This window comes from Somniosus microcephalus, unplaced genomic scaffold, assembly GCF_052327205.1.
Source record: "Somniosus microcephalus isolate GS21.2 unplaced genomic scaffold, FLI_Smic_1.0 unresolved_chr8, whole genome shotgun sequence".
Taxonomy (NCBI): domain Eukaryota; kingdom Metazoa; phylum Chordata; class Chondrichthyes; order Squaliformes; family Somniosidae; genus Somniosus; species Somniosus microcephalus.
The window spans coordinates 10,723,976-10,745,313 of record NW_028225186.1 but is presented as its reverse complement, the minus strand read 5'-3'; the positions used below and the strand labels follow the sequence as shown (position 1 = coordinate 10,745,313).

General features: G+C 48.2%; 3 non-coding genes across 3 annotated transcripts; 2 read left to right on the top strand and 1 right to left on the bottom strand.

Annotated features, from left to right (window-relative positions):
• Positions 1–13,316: 13,316 nt before the first annotated feature.
• On the bottom strand, positions 13,317–13,409 carry trnar-ucu (transfer RNA arginine (anticodon UCU)). The gene is made up of 2 exons: positions 13,373–13,409; positions 13,317–13,352 (listed from the first exon to the last, which is right to left on the bottom strand). It is a non-coding gene; the product is annotated as a tRNA-Arg (tRNA).
• A 2,407-nt stretch (positions 13,410–15,816) lies between these two features.
• On the top strand, positions 15,817–15,898 carry trnas-cga (transfer RNA serine (anticodon CGA)). Its single transcript has one exon. It is a non-coding gene; the product is annotated as a tRNA-Ser (tRNA).
• A 3,420-nt stretch (positions 15,899–19,318) lies between these two features.
• On the top strand, positions 19,319–19,407 carry trnar-ucg (transfer RNA arginine (anticodon UCG)). Its single transcript is given in 2 exon segments — positions 19,319–19,355; positions 19,372–19,407. It is a non-coding gene; the product is annotated as a tRNA-Arg (tRNA).
• Positions 19,408–21,338: the final 1,931 nt, after the last annotated feature.

Genomic DNA, 21,338 nt, shown 5'->3' with positions numbered 1-21,338 from the left:
GCACGGGTCATTGAGCTGTGGGCCCACATGGGATTCCGATCCTGGGCCTCCTCCAACTGCCGGCGTGCAGTGCTTGTGTATCCCAGGGGCGCAGTTAGTTCGATGCGTCCCCTGTGATCACGTGGGCCATGGAGAGCCAATTGTGGCAGGGAATGATTCATTCATAATTTTGACAGGAAGAGCTGTCAAACCTATAAACACTATATGCCCCAAAACATTACTAAAACTTCAAATAATTTTATTTTATAAACCACATTTTTAAAATAACTATAAATTACATGAAATAACTATTTTAAACAATAATTTAGTTTATGAGTTGGTCGCACCGCAGGCAAGGGCTGCACAGGCAGAAGGGAAAGGAGTGGCCATCAGGCGGAGCAGTAGAAGCAGGCAGGTAGTGCAGGGGACCCCTGTGGCAATCCACCTCTCAAACTTATACACCGATTTGGATACTGTTGAGGGGGATGACTTACCAGGGGAAGGCAGTAGCAGCCAACGTCCTGGCACCGGGGGTGCTTCTGATGCTCAGGAAGGGAGGAATTAGAGTGGGAGAGCAAGAGTGGTAGGGGATTCTATCGTAAGGGGAAAAGATAGGCATTTCGGTGGCCATAGACATGACTCCAGGATGGTTTGTTCCCTCCCTGGTACCAGGGTCAAGGATGTCACTGAAAGGCTGCAGGGCATTCTGAAGGGGGAGGGTGAACAGTCAGAGGTCGTGGTTCACATTGGGACCAATGACATGGGTAGGAAGAGGGATGAGGTCCTGCAGCAAAGATTTAGGGAGCTAGGTAGCAGATTAAAGAGCAGGACCTCAAAGACTGTAATCTCTGGATTACTCCAGGAGCCACGTGCTAGTGAGTACAAGAATAGGAGGATAGAGCAGATGAATGCGTGGCTAAAGAGTTGGGGCAGGAGGGAGGGCTTTAGTTTCCTGGAACACTGTGTCTGCTTCTGGGGAAGGTGGGACTTGTACAAGTCAGAGGGGTTGCACCTGTACCAGAACGGGTCAAAAATCCTTGCGGGGAGGTTTGCTAGCACTGTTGGGGGGGGTTAACTAACTTGGCAGGGGGATGGGATACAGAGTGGAGCTATAATAGGGGGTGATGTACAGCCAAATATAGAGGAAAAAATTTGTCAGCTTGGAAGGCAGAGCAAATATGTAACGGCCAAGGGAGAAGGGCAAGGCTGAATGGCATTTATTTTAATGCAAGGAGTCTTGGGAATAAGGTGGATGAACTGAAGATGTTGATGAACACATGGGAGTATGATATTGTTGCTATCACGGAGACATGGTTGAGGGAGGGGCAAGACTGGCAGCTCAATATTCTGGGGTATAGAATCTTCAGGCGAGACAGTGGTGGGGGGGTAAAAGAGGAGGGGGTGTCGCAATATGAATTAAGGAGTCAATTGCTGCTGTAAGGAGGGATGATATATTAACAGGTTCCTCTAATGAGGCCATATGAGTAGAACTTAAAAACAAAAAGGGGGCAAGCATTTTGCTGGGAGTGTACTATAGGCCCCCAAACAGTCAGGGGGAGATAGATGAACAGATAATTAGGCAATTCTCAGAGAAATATGCAAATAATACGGTAATAATAGTGGGGGATTTCAATTTCCCCAATATTAACTGGGATAGTCAGAGTGTGAAAGGCGTAGAGGGTACAGAATTCAAGAGATCTCTTTGAGCCAGCATGTAGAAAGTCCAACAAGAGAGCGGGCTGTGCTGGACCTAATTCTTGGGAATGTGGCCGGGCAAGTGGTAGAAGTGTTAGTAGGTGAGCACTTTGGTGACAGTGAACATATTTCGGTGAGAGTTAAGGTAGTCATGGAAAAGGACAGAGATGGACCGGAAATAAAACTCTAAATTGGGGGCAGGCCGATTTCAATATGAAAAGGCAGGATCTGGCCAAAGTGGACTGGGATCCGCTACTTGTAGGAAAACCAACATCGGAGCAATGGGAGTCTTTCAGAAAGGAAATTGTCAGAGTACAATGGCAACATGTTCCCGTAAAGGTCAAGGATGTGAGCAAAAGCCCAGGGAACCTTGGATGTCAAGAGGTATACGAGAATGGATTCGGGAAAAAATGGTTGCTTTTGGCAGATACAAAGGAATAAAGACAGAGGAAGCCCTAAAAAGTGCGGGGGGATACTTAAAAAAGAAATTAGAAGAGCGAGGAGGGTCCATGAAATAACACCGGCGAGCAAAATAAAGGAAAATCCTAGGGTGTTTTATAAATATATTAATGGCAAGAGAATAACGAGGCAAAGAGTAGGGACCATTAGGGACCAAAGTGGAAATCTTTGTGTGGAGCCAGAAGATGAAGGTGGGGTTTTAAATGATTTTTTTGCCTGTGTGTTCATTATGGAGAAGGACGTTGTAGACATAGTAATCGGGCAGGGGGACTGTGATATACTTGAATATATTAGCCTCGTGAGGGAGGAGGTAATAGCGGTTTTAGCATGCTTAAAAGTGGATAAATCCCCAGACCCGGACGAAATGTATCCCAGGCAGCTGTGTGAGTCAAAGTAGGAGATTGCAGGGGCTCTGACACAAATTTTCAAAACCTCTCTGGCCACAGGGGATGTGCCAGAGGACTGGAGAATAGCTAACGTAGTACCATTATTCAGGAAGGGTAATAGTGATAAACAAGGGAATTACAAGCCAGTGAGCCTAACATCAGTGGTAGGGAAGTTATTGGATATAATTCTGAGGGACAGAATTAGTCTCCACTTGTAGAGGCAAGGATTAATCAGCGATAGTCAGCATGGCTTTGTCAAGGGAAGATCATGTCTGACCAATTTGATTGAATTTTTTGAGGGGGTGACTAGGTGTGTGGATGAGGGTAGTGCAGTGGATGTGGTATACAGGGATTTTGGTAAGGCTTTTGATAAATTCCCGCACAGGAGACTGGCCAAGAATGTAAGACCCCATGGGATCCAGGGTGCCTTGGCACATTGGATCCAAAACTGGCTTAGTGGCAGAAGGCAGTGGGTGATGGTCGAAGGTTGTTTATGTGACTGGAAGCCTGTGTCCAGTGGGGTACCGCAGGCATCGGTGCTGGGTCCCTTGCTGTTTGTGGTTAGCAATCATTATTTGGATGTGAATGTAAAAGGTATGATCAGTAAGTTCGCAGATGACAAGAAAATTGGTAGGGTGGTAAATAGCGAAGAAGGTAGACTCAGACTGAGGACGATATAGATGGGTTGGTCAGATGGGCGGAACAGTGGCAAATGGAATTTAACCGTGAAAAGTGTGAGGTGATGCATTTTTGAGGGACTAACAAGGCAAGGGAATACACAATGAATGGTAAGACCCTAGGGAAGACAGAGGACCAGAGGGACCTTGGTGTGTATATACATAGATCCCTGAAGGCAGCAGAACAGGTGGATAAGATGGTTAAAAATTCATATGGGATACTTGCCTTCATTAGCCGAGGTATAGAATATAAGAGCAGGGAGGTTATGATGGAGCTGTACAAAACGTTGGTTAGGCCACAGCTGGAATACTGTGTGCAGTTCTGGTCGCCACATTATAGGAAGGATGTGATTGCTTTCGTGAGGGTGCAGAGGAGATTCACCAGGATGTTACCTGGGTTGGAGCGCTTCAGCTATGAAGAAAGACTGGACAGGCTGAGGTTGTTTTCCTTGGAGCATCGAAGGCTGAGGGGGGACCTGATTGATGTGTACAAAATTATGAGTGGCATAGATCGTGTCGATAGAAATGAACTTTTCCCTTAGTAGAGCGATCAAGAACAAGGAGGCATAGATTCAAGGTAAGGGGCAGGAGGTTTAGAGCGGATTTGAGGAAGAACTTTTTCACCCGGAGGGTGGTTGGAATCTGGAACTCACTGCCTGAAAGGGTGGTAGAGGCAGGAACACTCACAACATTCAAGAAGCATTTGGATGAGCACTTGAAATGCCATAACATACAAGGCTCCGGCCAAATGCTGGAAAATGGGATTAGATTAGACAAGGATTGATGGCCGGCGCGGATGCGATGGGCCGAAGGGCCTCTTTCTGTGCTGTATAACTCTATGACTCTATGGCTTTATAACAATTTAAATTTTTGAAAAAAAGTATTACATTTTCTAATGGGGCTAAAAAATAAACTTACCTTTCTTTAAATTATTTAAAAATAATAAACCTGTGGTAAAAATGTTTTAATTGTAATGAATTCACCACTTACCATTTTAAAAGCAGGCCTTGCGACAGCTTTTTACATGTCTAACTTCTGGAGACTTACCTTCCCGGAGAAACCTGGAAAAAAATGGAAAGTTCAAAGCGCACACGCTGACTCTCCCGCGCACGCCTTCCAGCTCTTAACCCCTTCTTTCAGGGGAATGGAAGTGCCGGATTCCCGCGCATGCACAGTGCATGCACGAGACCGGCACTTTCGTTGGGTCTACGCGTTAGTACCCCATGCGCACTCACGCGTTGGGACGCGAATTTCTGGGCGATTGTCTTCGGACCCCGCCACTAACTCTGTTCACTAACTAGGGACTCCAGCCCTCCCCCTGGCCACTGTCTGAGGCTGATCCAGACTGGTTGCAACCTCGGCATCCTATTTAATCCAAAGGGGAACTTCTGACCCACCTCTAACATCGCCCGACCCGTCCCCGCACCAGGCCTCCCTTCATCCCACTATTGGCGGTCGTGCCTTTAGCCGACTAGGGCTCACACTCTGGGATCTCCTCCCTAATTTCCTACGCCTCTCCACCACCCGTTCCTCCTCTATAACCCATCGCTTTGAACCCACCCTTTTGTCACCCCTCATCATATCTTCTTCGACTGGGCTCTGGTCTTTTTTGCCTGTTAACTGCCTGGGGTCGTTTCGCTGTGTTCAAAGCCGTTACAGAAATGTAAGTTCTTATTGGGGAGCCGTGGTGATTCTGGGCGGATCTCGAAGTGAGGGCTGGTATTATTAACCAGATTAATGGTGAGCGGGTTATGATTGATGCCACTATTGATGACTCCTTCCAACAATTCACTGAAGATTGGGAGGGGAATGATGGGAGAGTGATTTATCCATTTTCTGAGGATTGGACATACCTGGGCAATCAGCCACGTTGTGGGGTAAATGCCAGTACTGGGGGTATCAGCCTGGATTATGGGCTCAACTCCCTGAAGTGGGGACTTCAACCCCCGCCCTTCTGATGCAGCGGCAAGAGTGCTGCCCACTGAGCCACGGAAGACACTTGAGTGAATTTAATCTACAACGGATGAAGCACAAATGACTCGTGTGGATATAACGCACCCGTGCGTCCTTATCATAGAATCATCGAAATTTACAGCACAGAAGGAGGCCATTGGGCCCATCGTGTCCGTGCCGGCCGACAAAGAGCAATCCACCCTAATCCCACATTCCAGCTCTTGGTTCGTAGCCCTGTAGGTTACGGCAGTTCAAGTGCATATCCAAGTCCTTTTTAAATGTGATGATGGCTTCTGCCTCTCCCACCCTTTCAGGCAATGAGCGCCGGATCCTACCACCCTCTGGGTGAAAATATTTCTCCTCAAATCTCCTCTCAACCTCCGACCAATTACTTGAAATCTATGCCCCCTGGTTACTAACCCTTCTGCTAAGGGAAATAAGTCGTTCCGAGCCAATCTATCTAGGCCCGTCATAATTATATCCAGCTGAATTAGGTCTCCCTTCAGCCTCCTCTGTTCCAGAGAAAACAATCCCAGCCTATCCAATCTTTCCGCATATCTAAATTTCCCCAGCCTTGCAACATCCTCGTAAATCTCCTCCGCACCCTTTATACTGCAATCACATCCTTCCTGTAACGTGGTGAACAGAACTGCACACAGTATTCTAGCTGCAGCCTAACTAGTGTTTTATACAGTTCAAGCAGAACCTCCCTGCTCTTATATTCTATGCCTCGGCTAATAAAGGAATGTATCCCGTATGCCTTCTTAACCACTTTATCTACCTGTCCTGCTACCTTCAGGGATCTGTGGACCTGCACTCCAAGGTCCCTCTGATCTTCTGTACTTCTCAGTGTCTTACCATTTAATGTGCATTCCTTGCCTTGTTAGCCCTCCCCAAATGCATTAATTCACACTTCTCCGGATTGAATTCAATTTGCCTCTGTTCTGCCCAGCTGACCAGTCCATTGACATATTCCTGCAGTCTGACGCCTTGTACTGCCCGTCCTCCTGTCGAGTGCTTCGAAAGGGAACACGGCGCAATTCAAACAATGAAATATTTTATAAATTTTGAGGCAGGGTCTCTTGTGATTTCGAGCAGTGCGTGAGCCGTGCTGTCCCACTCAGTTCCCGAGATCCCGTGGGATCATCGCTGGTCTCCTGCAGTCACTACAGCAGAAAGTCCAGAGACACTGAGGGGGATTGGACGGAGAGACCAGCAGGGTGGAACTTCCAAACTGGACTCCGTGATCCACCTGCCAGTAATGATGGGAACATGTTTAAGAATTGCCCAAGGTTTATTACTCATGTTGTATAGGATGCTCTGGATTGAGTCAGTTGTGGCTCAGTGGGTCGGCATCTTGCTTCTGAGTCAGCAGGTAGTGGTTTCATAGTCCTAATCCAGAAACTTGAGCAAAAAAATCCAGGCTGACACTCCCAGTGCAGTACCGAGGGAATGCTGCAATATCGGAGTGGCAATACAGAGGGAGCACTGCACTGTTGGAGGGGTGGTATTGAGGGAGCATTGCACTGTCAGAGGGTGGCACTGAGGGAGTGCTGCACTGTTGGAAGTGCGGTGCTGAGGCAGCACTGCACTGTCAGAGGGTGATAGTGAGGGAGTGCTGCACTGTCGGAGGGGCTGTTCTGAGGGAGAGCCGCACTGTCAGAGGGTGGTACTGAGGGAGTGCTGCACTGTCGGAGGGGCAGTACTGAGGGAGAGCCGCACTGTCAGAGTGGTAGTACTGAGGGAGCAACGCACTGTCGGAGGGGCAGCACAGAGGGAGGGCTGAACAGTCGGAGGGGCAACGCTGAGGGAGCGCTGCACTGTCGGAGCGGCAGTACTGAGGGAGTGCTGCACTGTCGGAGGGGCAGTACTGAATTACCGCCGCACTTTCGGAGGGGCAGTACTGAGGAAGCGCTGCACTGTTGGAAGGGCGGTACTGAGGGAGTGCTGCACTGTCAGAGGGGCGGTACTGAGGGAGCACCACACTGACGGAGGGGCCGTACTGAGGGAGCGCTGCACTGTCGGAGGGGCAGTACGGAGGGAGCACTGCACTGTCGGATAGGCAGTACTGAGGGAACGCTGCACTATTGGAGGATCAGTACTGAGGGAGTGCTGCACTGTCGAAGGGGCAGTACTGACGGAACGCTGCACAGTCGGAGGGGCAGTACTAAGTGACTGCTGCACTGTCGGGGGTTAATACTGAGAGAGCGCTGCACTGTCGGAGGGGAAATACTGAGGGAGCGCTGCACTGTCGGAGGGGAAATACTGAGGGAGCGCTGCACTGTTGGAGGGACAGTACAGCGTGAGTGCCACACTGTAAATTTAAGGCAAATGGGATTGTGGGCAAGGTATTTACTTGGATACAGAACTGGTTGGCAGACAGAAAGCAAAGAGTTGGAATAGACGGGTCTTTTTCTGAGTGGCAGGCAGTGACTAGTGTGGTACCGCAGGGATCGGTCCTTGGACTCCAGCTATTCACAATATATATTAATGATCTAGGCAAGGGAACTAGATGTAATATCTCCAAATTTGCAGTCGACACAAAGCTGGGTGGGCGTGTGTGCTGTGAGGAGGATGCTGAGAAATTACAGGATGATTTGGACAGGTTGGGTGATTGGGCAGAAGCATGGCAGATGCAATATAACGTGGATAAATGTGAGGTTACCCACTTTGGTGGCAAAAACAGGAAGGCAGATTATTATCTGAATGGCAATAGATTGGGAGAAGGGGAAGTGCAACGAGACCCGAGTGTCCTTGTGCAGCAGTCGCTGAACGTTAGCATGCAGGTGCAGCAGGCGGTTAAAAAGGAAAATGGTATGTTGGCCTTCGGAGTGAGAGGGTTGGAGTACAGGAACAAGGGTGTCTTGCTCCAGTTGTACAGGGCCTTGGTGAGGCCACATCTTGAGTATTGCGTGCAGTTCTGGTCGCCTTGTCTGAGGAAGGATGTTCCTGCCATGGAAGGAGTTCAGCGAAGATTCACCAGGCTGATACCTGGGATGGCAGGAATGACGTATGAGGAGAGATTGGGTCGATTGGGCTTATACTCGCTGGAGTTTAGAAGAATGAGAGGGGATCTCATTGAAACTTATAAAAGTCTGACAGGACTGGACAGACCAGATGCAGGAAGGATGTTCTCGATGGCCGGGGAGTCCAGAACCAGGGGTCACAGTCTTAGGATAAGGGGTATGCCATTTAGGACTGAGATGAGGAGGAATTTCTTCACCCAGAGAGTGGTGAACCTGTGGAATTCTCTACCACAGAAGGCAGTAGAGGCCAGTTCATTAAATATATTCAAGAAGGAGTTGGATATATTTCTTAAGGCTAAAGGGATCAAGGAGTATGGGGAGAAAGCAGGGACCGGGTACTGAATTTGGTTGATCAGCCATGATCGCATTGAATGGCGGGGCAGGCTCGAGGGGCCGAATGGCCTACTCCTGCTCCTATCTTCTATGTTTCTATGTTTCTATGTCTTTATATGGGATAAAATTAATACTCAACTAGAAACCGTTCTAGAAACCAGGAAGCTGGTTAAAAGACAGAAGCAGAGTGCGGTAGTTATTGGGTGTTTTCTTGACTGGACGATGTAAAGAGTTGGCCCCCCTGCATCACTGCTGCGACCGTTGCCCTTCTTGCTATTTCAACAATCTGGACTTGGGTGCAGGAGGCAGACGTATCGACATTTGCTGCTAACACGAAAAACAGGGAGCCTGGGTAGCTGTGAAGGAACCGTCAGTGAACATTTAGAGAAGAATATGGAGAGGAAATCTACAGCAAATGGTGTGTTAAAAGCTGCCCAGGAGTCTCCAACAATAGATATTTACAGAGCAGAGGAGACCATTCGGCCCACTGTGTTAATTCTGCGTCTTTGCCACAGCAATACTAAACTAAACCCACTGAACCACGGTCTCCCCATAGACCTGTATCAATCGCAAACTAATCCCACTGCCCCACTCTCTCCCCAAAGCCCTGTAACAATCCCAAACTAATCCCACTGTCCCGCTCTCTCCCCAAAGCCCTGTAACAATCCCAAACTAATCCCACTGACCCGCGATCTCCCCATAGCCCTGTATCAATCCCCAAACTAATCCCACTGCCCCGCTCACACCCCAAAGATCTGTATCAATCCCAAACTAATCCCCCTGCCCCGCTCTCTCCCCAAAGCCCTGTAACAATCCCAAACTTATCCCACTGACCCGCTATCTCCCCATCGCCCTGTATCCATCCCCAAACTAATCCCACTGCCCCACACACACACCATAGACCTGTATCAATCACAAACTAATCCCACTGCCCCGCTCTCACCCCATAGCCCTGAATCAATCCTAAACAAATCCCACTGCCCCGCTCACACTCCATAGACCTGTATCAATCACAAACTAATCCCACTGCCCCGCTCTCACCCCTTAGCCCTGAATCAATCCCAAACTAATCACAATCCCCCACTCACACCCCATAGACCTGTATCAATCCCAAATAAATCCCAGTGCCCCGCTCTCACCCCTTAGCCGTGAATCAATCCCAAACTAATCACACTGCCTCCCTCACACCCCATAGACCTGTATCAATCCCAAAAAATCCCAGTGCCCCACTCTCTCCCCATAGCCCTGCGCCGGCACTTTGAAAGTGCTCTGCAATTAATTTCATTCACCTGCCCTTTCCCCATAGCCCTGTAATGTTTTTCCTTCAAGTATTTATTCAACTGCCTTTTGAAAGTCACTATTGAATCTGCTTCCACCGCCCTTTCAGGCAGCGCATTCCAGATCACAACAACTTGCTGCTTAAAAAAAATGTTTCATCATGTCACCTGTCAAACTGGAACAGGAGGAGTCCATTCAGACCCTTGAGCCTGTCGAACAGGAACAGGAGGAGGCCATTCAGTCCCTCGAGCATGTTACACAGGAACAGGAGGAGGCCATTCAGCCCCTCGAGCCTGTCAAACCGGGACAGGAGGAGACCATTCAGCCCCTTGAGCCTGTCGAACAGGAACAGGAGGAGGCCATTCAGCCCCTTGAGCCTGCCAAACAGGAACAGGAGGAGGCCATTCAGCCCCTTGAGACTGTCAAACCGGAACAGGAGGAGGCCATTCAGCCCCTCGAGTCTGTCAAACAGGAACAGGAGGAGTCCATTCAGCCGCTCGAGCCTGTCAAACTGGAACTGGAGGAGGCCATTCAGCCCCTCGAGCCTGTCAAACCGGAACAGGAGGAGGCCATTCAGCCCCTCGAGCCTGTCGAACAGGAACAGGAGGAAGCCATTCAGCCGCTCGAGCCTGTCAACCGGAACTGGAGGAGGCCATTCAGCCCCTCGAGCCTGTCAAACCGGAACATGAGGAGGCCATTCAGCCCCTCGAGCCTGTCGAACAGGAACAGGAGGAGGCCATTCAGCCCCTCGAGCCTCTCAAACAGGAACAGGAGGAGGCCATTCAGCCCCTCGAGCCTGTCAAACAGGAACAGGAGGAGGCCATTCAGCCCCTTGAGCCTGTCAAACAGGAACAGGAGGAGGCCATTCAGCCCCTTGAGCCTGTCAAACCGGAACAGGAGGAGGCCATTCAGCCCCTCGAGCCTGTCAAACAGGAACAGGAGGAGGCCATTAAGCCGCTCGAGCCTGTCAAACCAGTACTGGAGGAGTCCATTCAGCCCCTCGAGCCTGTCAAACCGGAACAGGAGGAGGCCATTCAGCCCCTCGATCCTGTCGAACAGCAACAGGAGGAGGCCATTCAGCCGCTCGAGCCTGTCAGACCGGAACTGGAGGAGGCCATTCAGACCCTCGAGCCTGTCAAACCGGAACATGAGGAGGCCATTCAGCCCCTCGAGCCTGTCGAACAGGAACAGGAGGAGGCCATTCAGCCCCTCGAGCCTGTCAAACAGGAACAGGAGGAGGCCATTCAGCCCCTCGAGCCTGTCAAACAGGAACAGGAGGAGGCCATTCAGCCCCTCGAGCCTGTTGCACAGGAGGAGGCCATTCAGCGAGAATGCTACCCCTGAACCACCAATGCTCACAGTAACCGCAAGGCTCATTTTCCGTTAGCTACAATTTATTTTTGACTTTTGTTAATAGAAGCGAGGACACTGCGGTAAAATAAAAAGCGAAATGCAGCAGATGCTGGATCTGAAATTGTTCATTAAATGTTGGAAACACTCCACAGGTCAGGGAACATCTGTGTACAGAAATTCACAGGGTTAACCTTTCAGGTCCATGAACTCTCGGTAGAACTAAGATTTTGCAGCTTTGTAGGTCCCGTATGAGTTTCCTTCCAAACTTTTTAAACTTTTAAACTGTTCAAATATTACAAAATTAAGAAACTAACCTTCCCTCGAAAAATAAATGGCCCGTACGGTGACCGAACCCACGACCTTGGCATTATTAACACCACACACTAATCAACTGAGCTAACCGGCCCATCTGTAAATCTCACCTATAGAACCGTCCTTGTTTCTGGTCTTTGCCAGCTAAGTCACTTTGTCTTGGAAGGCTGTAAAAGAAAGACTTGCATTTCTACAGGCCTTTCACGACCTCAGGACATCCTAAAGTGCTTTACAGCCAATGAATACTTTTTGAACTTTTTGCATCTGTGACAGGTAGATTGGTCAGGAGGAGGTCAAGAAGGTTTTCCACTCGTGTTGGTTCCCTCACCACCTGCCGCAGGCCCTTTCTGGCAGCCATGTCCTCCAGGACTCGACCAGCTCGGTCAGTCGTGCTGCTACCGAGCCACTCTTGGTGATGGGCATTCAGGTCCCCACCCAGAGTACATTCTGTGCCCTTGCTGCCTTCAGTGCTTCTTCCAAGTGGTGTTCAACATGGAGGAGCACTGATTCATTAGCTGAGGGAGGGTGGTAGGTGGTAATCAGCAGGAGGTTTCCTTGCCCATGATGTTCCTGTGTAACATGCTTGAGGGGCTGAATGACTTCCTCCTTTTCCTGCATAACAGGCTGAATAGCCTCCTCCTGTTCCTGCGGAACAGGCTCGAGGGGCTGAATAGCCTCCTCCTGTTCCTGTATGATAGGATCGATGGGCTGAATGGCCTCTTCCTGTTTATGTGTAACATACCCGAGGAGCTGATTGGCCTCCTCCTGTTCCTTTATAACAGACTCGAAGGGCTGAATGGCCTCCTCATGTTCCTGTATAACAGACTCAAGGGCCTGAATGGCCTCCTCCTGTTCCTGTGTAACAGGCTCAAGGGGCTGAATGGCATCCTCCTGTGCATGTATAACAGGCTTGAAGGGCTGAATGGCCTCCTCCTGTTCATGTATAACGGGCTTGAGGGGCTGAATGGCCTCCTCCTATTCCTGTGTAACCGGCTCGAGGGGCTGAATGGCCTCCTCCTGTTCCTGTATAACAGGCTCGTGTGTCTGAATTGTCTCCTCTTGTTCCTGTGTAACAGGCTTGAGTGGATGAATGGCCTCCTCCTGTTACTGTGTAACAGGCTCGAGGGGATGAATGGCATCCTCCTGTGCATGTATAACAGGCTCGAGGGGCTGAATGGCCTCCTCCTGTTCATGTATAACAGGCTTGAGGGGCTGAATGGCCTCCTCCTGTTCCCGTATAACAGACTCGTGTGTCTGAATTGCCTCCTCCTGTTCCAGTGTAGCAGGCTTGAGGGACTGAATGTCCTCCTCCTGTTCATGTGTGGCAGGTTTGAGGGGCTGAATGGCCTCCTGCTGTTCCTGTGAAACAGACTCGTTGGTTTGAATTGCCTTCTCCTGTTCCTTTATAACTGGATCATGGGTCTGATTTGCCTCCTCTTCATCCTATGTAACAGGTTCGAGGGGCTGAATGGAGTTCTACTGTTCTTGTACAGATCTTGTATCGCTGAACGGCTTCTTCCTGTCCAATGCAACAGGCTCGAGGCGTTAAAGGCCTCCTCTTGTCCCTGTGTAACAGGCTCGAGGGGCTGAATGGCCTCCTCCTGTTCCTGTATAACAGGCTAAAGGGGCTGAATGGCCTCCTCCTGTTCCTGTGTAAAAGGGTCATGGGACTGAATGGTTTCCTCCTGTTCCTATGTAAAACGGCCATGGGACTGAATGGCCTCCTCCTGCTCCTGTGTCACTGACTCAGGGGTAGAGAGCACTCAGAGGGAAAGTGTCGGGGCGGTAGTTTCCCTTCTCTGAATTACCGATTTACTGCAAAATGTACTGTCAGTGGAGGAACCACTGAACCCTCGCCCAAAATCCAACTCTGGTGGGACTCGAACCCACAACCTTTGAATGCTTTAATCTGACATATAACTAGAAATCCAATGCGCTATCCATTGCGCCACAGAGCCAATTACATAAAGCTCTATTACAAAAGCAAAATAGTGTTGATGCTGGAAATCTGAAATATAAACAGATGAAATGCTGGAAACACTCTGCAGGTCAGGCAGCATTCCATGTCTGTTTAAAAGGGGTCTACTTTCAGTCCCGGATCATTCTGTGTCTGTTTAATAGGGACATGCTGTCAGTCCCGGATCATTCTGTGTCTGTTTAAAAGGGAGATGCTGTCAGTCCCGTTTTATTCTGTGTCTGTTTAAAAGGGACCTGCTGTCAGTCCCGGATCATTCTGTGTCTGTTTAAAAGGGACATGCTGTCAGTCCCGGTTTATTCTGTGTCTGTTTAAAAGGGACATGCTGTCAGTCCCGGATTATTCTGTGTCTGTTTAAAAGGGATGTACTGTCAGCCCAGGATCACTCTGTGTCTGTTTAAAAGGGATGTGCTGTCAGTCCCGGGTCATTCTGTGTCTGTTTAAAAGGGACATGCTTTCAGTCCCGGATTATTCTATGTCTGTTTAAAAGGGATGTGCTGTCAGTCCCGGATTATTCTGTGTCTGTTTAAAAGGGATGTGCTGTCAGTCCCGGATCATTCTGTGTCTGTTTAAAAGGGATGTGCTGTCAGTCCCGGATCATTCTGTGTCTGTTTAAAAGGGATGTGCTGTAAGTCCCTGGTCATTCTGTATCTGTTTAAAAGGGATGTGCTGTCAGTCCCGGATCATTCTGTGTCTGATTAAAACGGGTGTTACATAATATTATAGAGTCTGCCCCACAGAAACAGTCCATTTGCACGAACTGGTCTCCACACGAGGCTCCTCCTTCTCTATTTCTCCTCACCCCCCAAATAAAACTAGAATCAGTAATGGTAACCATGAAACTATCGGATTGTCGTAAAAACCCATCTGGTTCACTAATGTCTTTCAGGGAAAGAAATCTGCCGTCCTTACCCGGTCTGGCCTTTGTGTGACTCCAGTCCCATAGCAATGTGATTGATTCTTAACTGCCCTCTGACATGGCCTAGCAAGCCACTCAGTTGTAACAAACCGCTATGAAACAAAATAATAAAAATGAAACTGGACGGACCACCATGCCTGATCCATATCAGCCTCCTCCTGAGGTCCCCACCATCACAGAAGCCAGTCTTCAGCCAATTCGATTCACTCCACGTGATATCAAAAAAAGGCTGAGCACACTGGATACAGCAATGGCTCTGGGCCCTGACAACACCCCGGCTATTATTCTGAAGACTTGTGCTCCAGCCAAGCTTTTCTAGTACAGCTGCAACACTGGCATCTATCCAAGAATGTGGAAGACTGCCCAGGTATGTCCTGTCCACAAAAAGCAGGACAAATCCAATCCAGCCAATTACCGCCCCATCAGTCTACTCTCTACTCTCAATCATCAGCAAAGTAATGGAAGGTGTCATCCACAGTGCTGTAAAGTGGCACTTACTGACCAATAACCTGCTCATTGATGCCCGGTTTGGGTTCTGCCAAGAGCACTCGGCTCCCAACTTCATTAAAACCTTGGTCCAACATGAACAAAGGAGCTGACCACCAACATCCTGGGGGTTACCATTGAACATAAATACTGTGACAACAAGAGAAGGTCAGAGGCTAGGCATTCTGCGTCGGGTGTCTCACCTCCTGACTCCCCAAAGCCTTTCTACCATCTACACGGCACAACTAAGGAGTGTGATGGAATACTCTCCACTTGCCTGGATGAGTGCAGCTCCAACAACACTCAAGAAGTTCGACAGTTTCCAGGACAATGCAGCCCGCTTCATTGGCACCCCATCCACCACCTTAAACATTCACTCCCTCCACCACCGGCGCACCGTGGCTGCAGTGCGTACCATCTACAAGATGCACTGCAGCAACTCACCAAGGCTTCTTCAGCAGCACCTGCCAAACACGCAACCTCTTCCACCTAGAAGGACAAGCACAGCAGGCGCATGGGAACACCCCCACCTCCAAGTTTCCCTCCAAGTCACACGCCATTCTGACTTAGAAGTGTATTGCCGATCCTTCATCGTCGCTGGGTCAAAATCCTGGAACTCCCTCCCTAACAGCACTGTGGGAGCACCTTCACCACACGGACTGCAGCGGTTCAAGAAGGTGGCTCACCACCACCTTCTCAAGGGGCAATTAGGGATGGGCATTTAATGCTGGCCTTGCCAGCGCACCCAAAACCCATAAACGAATTTTAACAATCCTATCAGCATATCCTTCTATTCCTTTCTCCCTTCCTCTTAAATGCATCGAGTAGTATTCACCTCAACTACTGCATTCTCAGCACTCTTTGGCCAAAGAAGTTAATCCTGAATTCCCTGCTGGATTTATCGGTGAGTATTTATGACCTGTCTTCTCTGAGCTAGTTCCTGACTCACTCACAGTAGGAAGCATTTTCTCGCTGCTAATGTGCAGCTGCGATGGCCGAGTGGTTAAGGCGTTGGATTCGAAATCCAATGGGGTTTCCCCGCGCAGGTTCGAACCCTGCTCGCAGCGACTTTGATGCAAATGTTTTTTTTCATCGGCTCCCTGTGGCGATCACTGGCCCCGAAATTGATCAGAATTCCCTCCACTGCACTTTATTACACTGATTAACCCAAAGTTCCAATTGAAACACTAATAATTTATCGGCATCAATTAGATATTGTGGATTTGTTGGGAACTTGTGAGCAATGCACACACAAAGCAGCATCAAAAATACTAATTATAAAGAGACCAAAGTGTTTGTTATGGAATCACCTTCAGCTACTAAATGGGAACAAGGTTTGGTTTTGTAAAACTGAACACGAATTAAAAAGTGTGTAAAAAGACCATGGCAGGACTCGAACCTCCAATATCCTGATAACCTCAGAAATTAATACCAAAGTCTGACGCCTTATCCATTAGGCCACGCGACCAGTAGGAGTAATTTGTAGATCAGCACCATCTGTGGACAGATAGACACAGGGTCAACATTCCAGTTCCTTGAGCTCTCTGCAGAACTAAGGTTTTGGAGCTTTGCTTCAAAGTATTACAGCTCCAATCTTTTCAGCAAACAGCAAAATTAAGAAACTACCCACACCATCAAAAAGTAAATGGCCCGTATGAGGATCGAACCAACGACCTTGTCGTAATTAGCTCTATGCTCTAACCTACTGAGCTAACCGACCTGCCTTAACTCCTTTTACTGTTAAATTCAATTTATGTTGATTTTTGTTTTTTGTCAGTTGTCAGTGCTCCGGTTTCCTCCCACAGTCCAAAGATGTGTGGGTTAGGTTGATTGGCTATGATAAATTGACCCTTAGTGTTAGGGGGATTAAATACGTGGGGTTACAGGGATAGGGTGGCATATGTGTTGGTGTAGGGGTTACGGGGATCGGGTGGGTTATGTGTCGGTGCAGGCTCGATGGGCCGAAATGGCCTCTATCTGCACTGTGGGGTTTCTGTGATTCTGTGACTTCGAAGGCTATAAAAGAAAGACTCTGATTTCTACAGCGCCTTTCACCTAAGGACGTCTCAAAGCGCTTTACAGGCAATGTAGTTGTAGTCACTGTTGTAATGTAGGAAAAGGAGCAGCAGCCAATTTGTGCACAGCAAGCTCCCACAATGTGATAATCGAGGATAACCTGTTTTAGTGATGGTGATTTGAGGATAAATATTGGCGACAGGACACCGGGGTAAACCTCACCACCCCCTGCTCTTCTTACAATTGTGCCATGGGATCTGTTATGTCCACCCGAGAGGGTAGAGGGGGCCTCAGTTTTGGAATTGTATTCCACCACAATCTGTAACCTGATGGACTGGTGTATTCCTCACACTACCATTAGCATCAAGAGAGGGGACCAACCCTGGTTCAATGAGGAGTGTAGAAGAGCATTTCAGGAGCAGCACCAGGCGTACCTAAAATGAGGTGCCAACCTCATGAAGCTACAACTCAGGACTACACACATGCTAAGCTATGGAAACCGCATGTGTAGACAGAGCTAAGCGATCCAACAACCAACGGATCAGATCAAAGCTCTGCAATCCTTCCACATCCAGTCGTGACAATTTTAATTTAATTTAATTTGTTCCTAGGACTTGAGCATCGCTGGCAAGGCCAGCATTAATTGCCCATCCCTAATTGCCCTTGAGAAGGTGGTAGTGAGAAGCCCTCTTGGCCCGCTGCAGTCAATGAGGTGAAGGTACTCCAATAGTACTGTTAGGGAGGGATTCCAGGATTTTGATCTAGCGACGATGAAGTTATGGTGATATATTTTCACGTCGGGATGGTGTGTAACTTGAAGGGGAACTTGGAGGTGATGGTGTTCCCATGCACCTGCTGTCCTTATAAGAACATAAGAACATAAGAAATAGGAGCAGGAGTAGACCATTCAGCCCCTCGCACCTGCTCCACCATTCAATAAGGTCATGGCTGATCTGATCTTGGCCTTAACTCCACTTTTCTGCCTGTTCCCCCTTAACCCTTGACGCTCCGATAGTTCAACAATCTGTCTATCTCAGCCTTGAATATAATCAATGATTCAGGCTCCACAGCTCTCTGGTGTAGATAATTCCAAAGATTCACAAGCCTCTGAGAGAAGAAATTCCTCCTCATCTGCGTCTTAAATGGACAAATCCTTATTCTGAAACTATGCCACCTGATTCCAGATTCCCCCATGAGGGAAAACACCCTCTCAGCATCTACCCTGTCAAGACCCCTGGGGATTTATCCATTCCATTCTATTCCATTCTCCCAGCTTCTCTGTCTCCGTTGCATCTGTTCTGATGATGCCACCTTCCATACCAGTGCTTCCGGTATCTCTTCCATTTTCCTCAACTGAGGATCCCCCTCTACCATGGTCGACATGACACTCGACCGTGTCTGTTCCATTTCCCGCACTACTGCTCTCATCCCTTCCGCTCACTCCCAGTAACATGATAGGGTTCCCCCCTTGTCCTCACCTTTCACCCCACCCGCCTCCACATTCAACGGATCATCCTGCGCCATTTCCACCACCTCCAGCATCAAACACATCTTCCCCTCCTCCCTTTCAGCATTTCGAAGGGACCGCTCTCTCCATGGCAGCCTGTTCCACTCCTCTATCACCCCAACACCCCTTCTCCTTCGCCCAGCACCATCCCATGCAAGTGCAGGAGAGACAACACCTGCCCTTTTAACTCCTTCCTTACCATCGCCCAGGGCACCAAACACTCCTTCCAGGTGAATCAGCGATTACCTGTACTTCTTACAATTTAGTTACTGTATTCGCTGAATCTACATTGTGACACCAAATTCTGATTGGGTGCCCGCTTTGCAGAACAGTTGGCAAGTGTGACCCCGAGCTTCCGGTCACCTGTCACTATAATTATCTGCTCCACTCCCTCTCTGATTTCTCCTTCCTTGGCCTGTTGCAATGTTCCAATGAAGATCTGCGTAAGCTCGAGGAACAGCACCTCATCTTTCTATTAGGCACTTTACAGCCTTCTGGACTTAACACCGAGTTCAGCAATTTCAGGCTATTAATTGGCCCCTGTATTTCTTTTATTTTTTTAATTTGTTCCCATGTTTCTTCACATGACATTTGTTAATGTTTCTGCCATAATCATTCACACCTCATATTGAGCCATCTTTTGATCGTTAACTTGTCCTATTACCTCTCCTTTTGCCTTGCACCATCATCCCTTTTGTAAGTCAATCTCTCCTGCCTTCCATTCTATCACAGACATTCCGTTTATTCTTACCTCACCTCCACCCAGCCCTGCTTAAAAATCCCTCTTCCCTAACCTTTTCCAGTTCTGATGAAGGGTTCGACCTGAAAGGTTAACTCTGTTTCTCCCTCACTCGATGCTGCCTGAACTGTTGAGTGTTTCCAGCATTCTCTGTTGTTATTGAAATGAACACAGTGACGGAGTTTCATCACTCATTATTAGGATTTGTTGAGCTTTCCTTTGTGTGGCTGCGTGGCCTAATGGATAAGGCGTCTGACTTCGGTGTAAATTCTGATGCTATCAGAAGATTGCAGGTTCGAGTCCTGCCGTGGTCGTTTTACACACTTTTTAATTCATGGTCAACTTTAGAAAACCAAACTGCGTTTCCACTCTTTTCCTTCCAAACATTGCAGGGTTCTTTATTAAATGGAATTTTTAGGTGCTGTCTTATGTGTAAATTTCTCACTGATCTTTGCCAACAGTTTCAAACAAATCCACAATTTCTAATTGATTACAAATTAGTGTTTCCAATTGGAACAACAGCTTTGGGTTAATCAGTGTAATAACGTGCTGTGGAGAGAATTCTGATCAGTTTCGGGGCCAGTGATCTCCACAGTGAACCGATGAAATAAAGTAAATAAATTGCAGTAGAATCGCTGCGAGCAGTGCTCGAATCTGCACGGGGATTGGGTTTCAAGTCCAATGCCTTAAGCACTCGGCCATCGCAGTTGCGCAAATGTAACATTTCAACAGTGAAATGACCTGTGCAAACTATTAGTACAACTGCCCTGCACAATGTAAATGGAAGGAAGTTGTGTGACAGCTGTACAGAGGCCTGGTTAGGCCACTGTGTACAGTTCTGTGCACTGCACCTTAGAAAGGATATATTGACCTTGGAGGGAGTGCGGTGCAGATTCACGAGTGTGTTTCCAGGGCTCCAAGGGTTAGGCTATGAGCAGAGATCACATAATCTAGGCTTGTATTCCCTGGAATATTGAAGATAAAGGGCAGAGATCATAGAAATACAGAAATTTACGCCAGAGAAGGAGGCCATTCGGCCCATCGTGTCTTTGCCGGATGAAAAAGAGATATTTTGCCTAATCCCACTTTCCAGCTCTGCGTCTGTAGCCCTGTAGGTTGCAGCACTTCAAGTACATATCCATAGTGCTTTCTATTAATGTGATCGGTAGTGACTTCCAGATTCCCTCCACTCTCTGTGTGAAAATGGTTGTTGTCAACTCCTCTTTCACCATTTTACCAGTTACTTTAAATCTACGCCCCTGATCATTGACATTTCTGCTAAGGGAAATAGGTCCTTCCTATCCACTCTATCTTGGCCCCACAGAATTTTATGCACCTCAATTATGTCTCCCCTCCACCTCCTCTGCTCCAAAGATAACAACCCAACCTTATCCAATCTTTACTTATAGGTAATATTTTCCAGTCCTGTCAACATCCTAGTAAATCTCCTCTGTACCCTCTCTAGTGCAATCACATCTTTCCTGTAGGGTGGTGACCAAAACTGTCTTCAGTACTCTAGCTGCGGCCTAACTAGTGATTTATACTGTTCAAGCATAACCTCCCTGTTCTTGAATTCTATGCCTTGGCTAATAGAAACATAGAAACATAGAAGATAGGAGCAGGAGTAGGCCGTTCGGCCCCTCGAGACTGCTCCACCATTCAATGCGATCATGGCTGATCATCCAAATTCAGTATCCGATTCCTGATTTCTCCCCATAACCGTTGATCTCTTTAGCCTTAAGAAATATATCCAACTCCTTCTTGAATATATTTAATGTATTGGCCTCTGCTGCCTTCTGTGGTAGAAAATTCCACTGGTTCACCACTCGCTGGATGAAGAAATTCGTCCTCATCTCTGTCCGAAATGGCTTACCCCTTATCCTTAGTCTGTGACCCCTGGTACTGGTTTCACCGACCATCGGGAACATCGATCCTGCATCTAGTCAGTCCAGCCCTGTCAGAATTTTATACGTTTCAATTAGAACCCCTCTCATTCTTCTAAACTCCAGTGAGTATAAGCCCAATCGACACAATCTCCCCTCATACATCATTCCTGCCATCCCAGCTATCTGCCTGGTGAGTCTTTGCAGAAGTCCTTCCATGGCAAAACATCCTTCCTCAGAAAAGGCGACCAAAACTGCACATAATACTCAAGATGTTGTCTCACCAAGGCCCTGTACAACTGCAGCAAGACATCTCTGTTCCTGTGCTCAAACCCTCTCGCTATGAAGGCCAAGATACCATT